Consider the following 10,885-nt stretch of genomic DNA (forward strand, 5'->3'; position numbering starts at 1 on the left):
AAAGCAAGGTAATTATGAGAATGGGACTAGTGGTCCCAAGGTCACACATTCTCTTACACCCATAGTTCATGCACAGGCACATCCCTGCTATTTATATTATTGGGTTACTACCTTGGCTTTGATTACTTTTCCAAAGGCCTTTAGAAATGAAGGCTATTTGAAAGCCACTGCCAGTAGAAAAAAAGAAAAAAGAAACAACATTGTGAAACACAAATAAAAAAATTACCAAGATTGACAGTAATTTCACTGCAGGGGAAAGAAAGAAACCTGATACTCAGAACAGTCAGTCAGACTCACAGTAACCATTGACTTCCACATCTATTATAGCATAGATCAGGGATGGCGAACCTTTTAGAGACCGAGTGCCCAAACTGCAACCCAAAACCCACTTATGCATCGTTGAGTGCCGGGTGGGTGTGGCCCATTGTCTGGGTGTGGTCCATTGGGTGGGTGTGGCTGCCGTGGTAACAGCAGACTGATTGGGACTAAAAAGTTCAATCAATCAATTCCAACTTTGCAAGATCTTTTTTTTTTCCTGTGAGAAGTTGAAATTGACTGATTGATTGAATTTTTTTTTTTTTACACAGCAGCAGAGGCCTAAAGCGAAAAGGTTTTATAAAACCCAGCTGAAGGCCTAGGACTGGGACAATGGCACGCGTGCCACAGAGAGGGCTCTGAGTGCCGCCTCTGGCACCCATGCCATAGGTTTGCCACCACTGGCATAGATGATACAGATGCAATGTGATTTTTTTACACATACGCTGACCTGAAATTTCAGCAAATCAAAATTTTATTCCTTATTTTATTGGTCTTGACTGAAGAAGAAATTTAGTTCTATATACAAAAAAGCTATTCAGTGTCAATATTAACATAACTGATTATGAAAGCAGTTCATACTTACCTAAAACAGGTTATACGAAACAGGTTATTTTGAAAATTAAGTAGAATAATCCATTTTGGAATATATCTATTGAGAACTATAGTTCAATTATTAATGCTGTTAAATTCATGTTCACATTTGTGAGACAGAAAAACATAATAAAAGAGAAGAAGATGGCATTTGGGGGAATTAATTCAAATGTATTACCCAAAATGAATTAATTTGAATATATTACAAGAACTTTGGAATCATTTTTTTCAAAAATTAAAGGAGCAATTAAAGGATTATTTTGCTTTAAATATGTATAAGGGAACTTCAATGTCAATGGTCTGGGATGCAGGTAAAGCTTATATGCGGGGGATTTTGATACAAATGAATAAGGTTCATAGACAGAAGCAGGTGCAGAAACGTAAAGAGTTGGAAGATGAGATTAAATTAAAAGAAAAAGCTCTGATTTTAAATCCCACAGATGAGAAGATTAAGGAATCTATAAAATTGCTTAAATTACAATTTAATATGTTGATGGCTGATCAAACTGCAACTAATTTATTGTATATGAAACAAAATACATTTTGTAATGCCAATAAAACATGGAGATGGTTGGCTTATCAATTGAGAAAGAAGCAGAGACAGAGAACTATAGATAAAATAAATTATAATGGTAAGTTGGTATATCAGAAGGAGTTGATTAAGAAATCTTTTTTAGATTATTATCAAAATTATATATGAGTACTAAAGTACAGGTTTTAGATATAGATAATGATTTAAAAGATGCTAATTTTCCTAAACTAACAGAAGATCAGAAACAAGAAATTAACGGTCTGATTACTAGTGAGGAAATTGAGACAGTAATTAAAGAATTAAAATTAGGTAAAGCACCGGGTACGGATGGATTGACATCTATTTATTATAAAACTTTGGTACAAGAGATGATTCAATCTTTAAGGGAGCTTTTTAATAATATATTACAGGGTTCAGAGATCCCCCCCATCATAGGGTAGAGCTTTTATATCCTTGATTCCAAAAGAAGATCAAGATCTCACTTTACCAAAGAATTATAGACCTATATCTCTTTTAAATGTAGATTATAAGATTTTTTCGAAAATTTTAGCTAATAGACTCATGAGGGTCCTGCATCATGTAATACATATGGATCAAACGGGTTTTATAACTGGAAGGTATATGAAGAATAATGTTAGACAAATTATTAATTTATTAGAATATTTAGATAAAAACAATCAAATTTCTGCAGGATTGATATTTTTAGATGCTGAAAAAGCTTTTGACCAGCTGAACTGGCAATTTATGTTAAGATTAATTGAGAAAATGAACTTTGGAGAAAAATTTTTACAAGCTCTTTGTGTTTTTTATCAAAAGCAAACGGCACAACTTATAGTTAATGGGGGTTTGTCAGAGGTGTTTTCAATAGAGAAGGGGACTAGACAGGGTTGTCCATTGTCACCATTGCTGTTTGTTTTAACTTTGGAAATTTTGTTGATTAAAATTCGAGAATCACAGCAAATAAAAGGAATAGAAGTTAACAAAAAAGAATATAAATTAAGGGCTTTTGCAGATGACTTGGTTGTTACTTTATCTCAACCTATCTATTCTGTAATAGAGTTATTACAATTGATACATCAGTATGGACGGGTTTCGGGTTTTAAAATTAACAATAATAAGACTAAAATATTGCCTAAAAATATGACTAATTTGGATAAGGAGACTTTGGTTAGGTTGACAGATTTTGAGGTTGTTAACAAGGTAAAATATCTGGGGGTTACTTTATCTGTTTCTAACGCCAAATTGTATAAAAAAAATTATGAAAGGCTGTGGGTCAAAATACAAAGAGATTTGGAAAATTGGGAGAAGCTGCAATTATCTTTTTTGGGGAGAATTGCGGTGATTAAAATGAATGTTTTGCCAAAGTTTCTTTTTTTATTTCAAATGATACCCATTTTAAAGAATGAGGTTAATTTAAATGAATGGCAGAAAGGTATCAATAAATTTATCTGGGCAGGGAAAAAACCAAGAGTAAAACTTAAAATTATACAAGATATTCGTGAGAGGGGTGGACTCAAGGTACCGAATTTGAAATTGTATTATGATGCTGTGGCTTTAACATTAATTAGTGATTGGGTTAATTTAACAAATGTAGAAGTACTCCTCTTAGAGGGTTGGGATTTGCTTTTCGGATGGCATGCCTATTTAATTTTCAATAAAAAGGTTGACAGGGTTTTTAAATCTCATATTATAAGGACTTCTTTACTTTGGGTTTGGAAGAAATATTATAGAAATGATTTTAAAATTCCATTATGGGCTATACCATGGCATGCGGCAGAAGGGATAAGGAGAGGAGTCAAGATGGATAGTGTTTCTTATGCACAATTACTTAGATGGGATGGTAAAAATTGGCAATTAAAATCTCTGGAAGATTTAATACAAGAAAATATTATTTATTCATGGTTTCAGTATAGACAAATAGTAGAGAGGTGGAAGATAGATCGTAATTTGGGTTTGCTTAGAGAAGATGAGAATTTGTTAAAACAAATAAAAGATCAAAGACGAACTCACATTAAGAGAATTTACGGGGTGTTAGTAGAGTTGGATTCAGAAGCAGAATTAGTTAAAGAATGTATGGTTAAATGGGCACAAAATTTTGAGGAACCGGTTTTATTAGATACCTGGGAAATTATTTGGGTGAGGAATGTTAAATTTACACAAGCCCAAAATTTAAGGGAAAACTTTTATAAAATGTTTTACAGATGGCACCTTGATCCACAAAAAATGTCTCGTATGTATCCTGACTTGCAGCCTAAATGTTGGAGATGTGGATGTTTGGATGCTACTTATTATCATATCTGGTGGTTATGTAAAAATATAAAAGCTTTTTGGATTAAAATATGGTGGAATATTCAAAGAATTTTCAGAAGAAGGATAAAATTTACCCCACAATTGTTTTTGTTAGGTATTGTTTCTGATTGTGATAGTAAAGAGATTATATTGATGTTAAATTTAATTACAGCGGCCAGGTTGCTAGTAGGGCAATGTTGGAAGAAGGAATCTTTGCCTACATTGCAATAATGGTTTTTTAAAGTTTCTTATTTGGCGGAAATGGCAAAGATTTCGGCTTTTTTGAAAGATCAATCGCAGGAGAAGTATCTCCTGGTATGGAAAAGATGGATAGATTTCATACAATATAAGTTGGATATAAAAAATATTACTTAGTTTTTGAATAATTTATAATTAAAGTTTAAGATATTTCTTAGATATTTTCTTTTCTTTTATTTTTTTTCTTTTTCTGTTTTTTCTTTTCTTTCTTCTTGTATTTTTTTTATATATTGTTGTTAATTATTTTATAATTTGTTTAATTAACGTATTTAGATTTGTTTATGGTTTATAAGTGTTTCAAGATTCTTTAAAATTTTTTTTAATTAAGCCTGTATTCAGCTCTGGGAAGATTGGGGGAGGGTAGGGGAGGGGTGGGAGGGTGTGGGGGAGGGGAATCTTTTCTTTTTGTAAAACCTAAAAATTTTCAATAAAAAAAAAAGAACTTTGGAATCATTTTTTAAATATTTTCATAAAATCTGATTACATGAACTTCGGAATCATCTGTCAGATGCTTCTGTAAATCTATAGTCCTCAAATATTTACATAAGATTCTCATTTTTGAAAGAAACTTGTGAAAGTTTTTGTGTAAGTAAACTGTAAAGTTAGTTGTAGATTACAAGTGTGTCATTCAAGGAAAAGGAAAAGAACCCTAATCAATAAAACAGGTTGTCCTCAACTTAATGACCACAATTAAGCCAAAATTTGTTAAGAAAGTTTTGCCCCATTTTACTTCCTTTTGTGCTACAGTAGTTAAGCAAATCACCACAGTTGTTAAGTGAATCATGAGGTGATTAAATCAATCTGGTTTCCCCCACTGACTTTGCTTGTCGGAAGCCAGCAGGGAACATTACAAATAGTGGTCACATGACCCAGGGACACTGGAACTGTCATAAATCTATGCTAGTTGCCAGGTCCATGAGGATGCTGCAACACTCGTAAGTATGAAAACCAGTCATAAATCATTTTTTTCAGTAACTTTAAATGGTCACTAAACAAATGCTTGTAATTTTGAGGACTACCTGAGATGATGATAGGCTTTCTCTACAAAAAAAAAAGTACATTTCTTTGTGCAAGCTTTTGTTACATTGTTAAATGTACTTGAAAGCAATTTGAAAAAAAGAGCATTTATATATGAAAACATGGGATTATGTGTCATCTAGTCAATTTCAACTTTCAATAATCACATAGAATAGATTCTCTCCATAATGATCTGTCCCCATCCTAGTGTCTCAGGTCTTTCAAAAGTGTGTGCTTTACTGATTCTATATAATAAGTTCACCCACTTTGCTTCTGGTCATCCTCTTCTCTTTCTTTCCATCTTTCCCAATATTATAGATTTCTCAAGAGTTTGGTCTTTGCATAATATGTTCAAAGTATGGAAATTTGAGTTGGTCATTTGTGTCTTGAGTAAGAACTCTGGATTGATTTGTTTGATGATCCACTTATATCTTTTGCTAGCTATCCATGGAATAATCAGAAGTACTCTCCAATATCATGCAGCACTGCGCCTGCCCTCTGGGAACACCTTGCCCCCCCCCCTCCAGTGAGGTTGTCCTTCAACCTTCCTGATCTTCCATCTTCCATAAGAGGGGAGCATCGCGACGAGGTAGTTAATCAATTAACAACATATCCCAACTTCCCCTCATCCTACCTCCACCCTTCCCAACTTTTAATTGGGCTGTTGTATTTGGCTCTGTTTATTTTATTTATGCTTTTATCTTTGTATAGCTTTTATTTTTTATGAATGAAAGATGCCCAGAAGTACCTTGATGTAAGATGGGTGGCCAATCATTTTTATAAATTGAAAATAATAATAAACATCAAACTTCAAAAGCATATATACCATCAATGTCCTGTTATTGCTTTCTTCACAAGTTTTAATTTCCCATCAATATTCAAATTAACATTTGGTATTTATAACTTCCAAACTTTAGGTAACCAAAGTTTCCCTTATCTCAATTTCTTCCTTTTTCCATTTTCATAACAAAATCTAATATTCGAAATACACATCTTATTTGAATATAGTCAATTATAATGTTACTTTATTTTCTAAAAATTATCTATTTTCCATCATATTTAACCCTCTAGTTAGAAATATGAGATCCCCTCTAATAACTCAAAACCCTTATTTTCTTCAGCCTTACTCTGGCTTTCTTCCTTTGCCAACTAACCTTCCATGCCAGTGCTTTTGAATCATCAAATAGTTCTCCATTATTATTTATATTCTTTGGAATAAGAAAGACCATTTAATTGCAGTTTTTTTGGAACAACTAGCCCATTTGTATTCATTAAATTGCCTCCCTATTACTCCAATTTCCCACATTTGTCCTGATAGGTTTATTTTCCATTCAATCTGTTCTTCTTCCTTTTCCTCAAATTTCTTTTGATTCTTTTTTTTTCAGTGTTGTCACTCCCTTTTCTGATTTTTTCCATTGGCTGGATCTGTTGATCAATTGAGTCCTCTGTCTTAGTGTTTAGTTGGTTGTAGTCAAAATCTGGGTTTGTATATTTAAGCTGGCATCTTGTTCCTTTATATTGTATCTTATTTTGTCACAAGCTTAAATAATGGTTTCGTGTATTGATTTCAACATAGAAACGATTTTTTCCTGATCTTCATCCTATTCTCTCGATAGTATGTTAAGTTGAAGACTTTAAAATCAAATGTTAAGAATAGTTTTTTGTTTTTTAAAGCTAGGTATGGGACATCTATTTCATGTGTGATAGGTGGTCTTTATAATAGAACTTATTTGTTGAGTAAGAGTTTATAGTCCAACGTATTCCATCATCTCGTATAACATATACTTCTCATGTAAAGAAATAGGAAAGTAATTCCCCACATATAGCTCTGAAAGTCAGTGGAAGTTTACATTCATAGTTCAAACAGGCCAGTTATGCCGCTCAGAAATTCCTTCTTTGCAGCTGAGTTTTTTACAGGTGGTAGCTGTCAAGGTCAGATAAGTTTTTTCTGGAGTCTTCTGGGCTTCAAGCCAAGTCTCTTTTTTTTTTTTTTTTTTTTTAATTAAAAGTTTTATAAATTTTACAAAAAAAAACAAGAACAATACAGAACAAAAAACAACATATACAAAAGAAAAAAAAATTAAACAATACATATAAAAAAAACCCCCACCCCACACCCCTCCCAAAAACCCTCCCTTCCCCCCCCCTGAGCTTCCCAGAGCAGAATATAGGCTTAAGAAATAATAAAAAAAAAAATAAAAATTAAATTAAAAACTCTATATTTATATATATAAAAAAGATATCTATAATATATATAAAAATAAAACTTATGAAAAGGCTATATAATATTTTTGTATACCCAATCTAAATTGTATAAATTTTATCCATTTGTCCCAGATAGCAAAAAACTTCTCTTGCGTTTGTTGCTTTAAGAAAGCCGAAATCTTTGCCATTTCCGCCAGATAAGCTACTTTAAAAAACCATTCCTGCAATGTAGGCAAAGATTCCTTCTTCCAATATTGTCCAACTAACAGCCTCGCGGCTGTGATCAAGTTTAACATCAATACAACCTCCTTTGTATCACAATCTGTAACAATACCTAACAAAAATAATTGCGGAGTGAATTTTACCCTCCTTCTAAAAATTCTCTGGATATTCCACCATATTTTGATCCAAAATGCTTTTATCTCTCTGCATGACCACCAAATATGATAATAAGAAGCCTCCTTGTAACCACATCTCCAGCATTTAGGTTGCACGTCAGGGTACATATAAGACATTTTTTGTGGATCAAGGTGCCATCTATAAAACATTTTATAAAAATTCTCCCTTAAATTCTGTGCTTGAGTAAATTTGACATTTCTCACCCAAATAGTTTCCCAGGTGTCCAATGAAACTGGCTCACCAAAGTTCTGCGCCCATCTAATCATACAATCTTTAATTAGTTCCGTTTCTGAGTCCAATTCAACTAAAACCCCATAAATTCTCTTAATGTGGGTTTGTCTTTGATCCTTCAGTTGCTTAATAAGATTTTCATCTTCTCTAAGAAAACCCACCTTGCAATCCATCTTCCATCTATCTAGTAGTTGCCTATATTGGAACCAAGAATAAGTAAAATTTTCTTGTACTAATTCTTCCCGTGATTTTAATTGCCAGTTTTGTCCATCCCATTTAAGTAACTGTCTATAAGACACCATGTCCATTTTAACCCCTCTTTTTATTCCTTCTATCGCATGCCAAGGTATAGCCCATAATGGTACTTTAAAATCACTTTTATAATATTTTCTCCAAATCCTAAGTAAAGAAATTCTTAAAATATGAGATTTAAAAGCCCAATCTATTTTTTTATTAAATATTAAATAGGCATGCCACCCATAAAGTAAATCCCATCCCTCTAGATAAAGTATCTCAGAATTTGTCAAATTTACCCAGTCACTAATTAATGTTAAAACCACCGCATCATAATATAATTTCAAATTTGGTACCTTGAGTCCACCCCTCTCACGGAAGTCTTGCATAATTTTGAACTTAACCCTTGGTTTTTTCCCTGCCCAAATAAATTTATTGAGACCCTTCTGCCACTCATTTAAATTAATCTCATTTTTCAAAATTGGTAACATTTGAAACAAAAAAAGAAACTTGGGTAGAATATTCATTTTTATCACTGCAATTCTTCCCATGAGGGATAATTGCAGCTTTTCCCAGTTCTTCAAGTCTTTCTGTACCCCGACCCACAACCTTTCATAATTGTTTTTAAATAATTTTGCATTAGAAACAGACAGCATCACCCCCAAATATTTTACCTTATTAACAATCTCAAAACCCGTCGAGTTAACCAAAATCTGCTTCTCCTGACTCGACATATTTTTAGGTAAAATTTTAGTCTTATTTACATTAATCTTAAAACCCGAGACCAAACCATAATGGTGAATCAACTGTAATAAGTTTACTACAGAATAGTCAGGTTGCGACAAAGTAACAACCAAGTCATCCGCAAAAGCTCTCAACTTATATTCTTTTTTATTAACATATATTCCTTTAATTTCCTGAGACTCTCGATAAAAGCACTACGCCATGAAGGAGGAATCTCTAAACCCTGTAGGATACCATTAAAAAGATCATTTAATGGTTGAATCATCTCCTCCATTAAGGCTTTATAATAAACAGCTGTTAACCCATCCGTACCCGGTGCTTTCCCTAATTTCAATTGTTGAATTGCTGAGGCGATTTCCTCCTTAGTGATTAAACCATTAATTTCATATTTCTGATCCTCAGTCAGTTTAGGAAAACTTGCCTCAGCTAAATATTTATTTATATCTAACAGTTGTACATTAGTAGATTTGTATAGGTTTTGATAATAATCCAAAAAAGATTTTTTAATTAATTCCTTCTGAGAAACTAGTTTACCCTTATAATTTATTTTCTCTATTATTCTCTGTCTCTGTTTCTTTCTTAATTGATAAGCCAACCATCTCCCCGGCTTATTAGCATTACAAAATATATTTTGTTTCATAAATAATAAATTGGTTGCAGCTTGATCTGCTATCAACATATTAAATTGTGACCTTAATAACTTTACAGATTCTTTAGTAGTACTAAAGTAGTACTTTCATCAGAAGGATTTAGAATCAAAGCCCTTTCTTTTAGTTTAATTTCATCTTCAAGTTCTCTACGTTTCTGAATCTGATTTCGCTTATAAAAATTATTCATTTTTATCAAAACACCGCGCATAAATGCCAAGTCTCTTTTAGGCAATAAGAAGTTGTAATACCATACTTCACTAAGATGTCACCGATGCTGTGTAAAGCTTTTTAAGTCCAAAGTTTTTATGATGGTTTTTCAAGTCTTATTTCTTTTTTTTTTACATAAAAACAAATGTCTCCAATAAGAATAGTCCCCAAGTTTCCAAAGCATATACATCCAGTTGAATTAAAATTGTTCTTATAGTTGCTCCCCTGGGTAGTTAGTCACCGCTTTTTTAGAGGGTGGGGTAGAAATTCCCTTCCCTCTCTCCTCACAGGGGGAAAAATACTTTGGGCAGCTTTTACAGGAAAAAATATTTAAAGTCTTAAAGAGAAGATCAGATCTCACCTAGTTTCATCTGTGCTGCTTTAAAGATGCTTGATGGTGATTTTGACTTCAGCTGTCAGCAGTGATGAGCCATATTACTATGGCCGGTCTTTCCTCTGCTGGTTTGGAGGGCTTCCCTGGATCAAAAAGGTTTGCCGCCCTGTTGCAATCAAACGGGGGTCCCCTCCTTGCTCGTCGCCCCTACAGGGTGACTTTAAACCCTTTCCGGGGTCCCCTAGCAGAACGAAAGTGGACACAGAAGACAGAGCTCGCCTTCTTGCCTCCGCAGATGCCATGATGGCAAACCAGAAGTCCACAGGGAGAGTCTCATTCTTTTGTCAATCTGAACCAGTTTATTTTACCATGATCTCTCATATTGTGATTTTATAATCTCTTTGTAGATTTTGATGAGGACAATGAGATATTCTAGATTCCCATTTTTAAAGCACATTCCAATTTGACATGACTGACAGAATCAAAGGCCTCCTATAATCAGTAATGTCTATAAGTAACAATGAGTTGTTTCACTTACTCAATTATCCAGTGTACTTCAGCAATGTTTTGTGATTCTCAGTCTTTTCTAAAGCCAGCCTAAACATTTGTTATCTTCTACTTCATATAGAGCTCTAAAGTTCCCAAGTTTTGTCTTATAGTTTGTACACTGTTAAGTTTTTCTTTGGAATTGGTATGTAAATTTATCTCTTTAAATCTATTCTCTATTTTTCTTTTGTTTGGCTGGTATGGCTTGGTTAGAATCTTCATTAACTGAGAATTTACTGATTTTTTTCTTTTGTTGTTATACAGGTTTCTGTAGATATTCTATCAATATTCTATCAATAGATATTCTATCATTACCAGGCCTTTCAACCT

The sequence above is a fragment of the Crotalus tigris genome, unplaced genomic scaffold, assembly GCF_016545835.1.
Source record: "Crotalus tigris isolate CLP2741 ecotype Arizona unplaced genomic scaffold, ASM1654583v1 scf7180000020779.109916, whole genome shotgun sequence".
In the NCBI taxonomy this organism is placed as follows: Eukaryota; Metazoa; Chordata; class Lepidosauria; order Squamata; family Viperidae; genus Crotalus; species Crotalus tigris.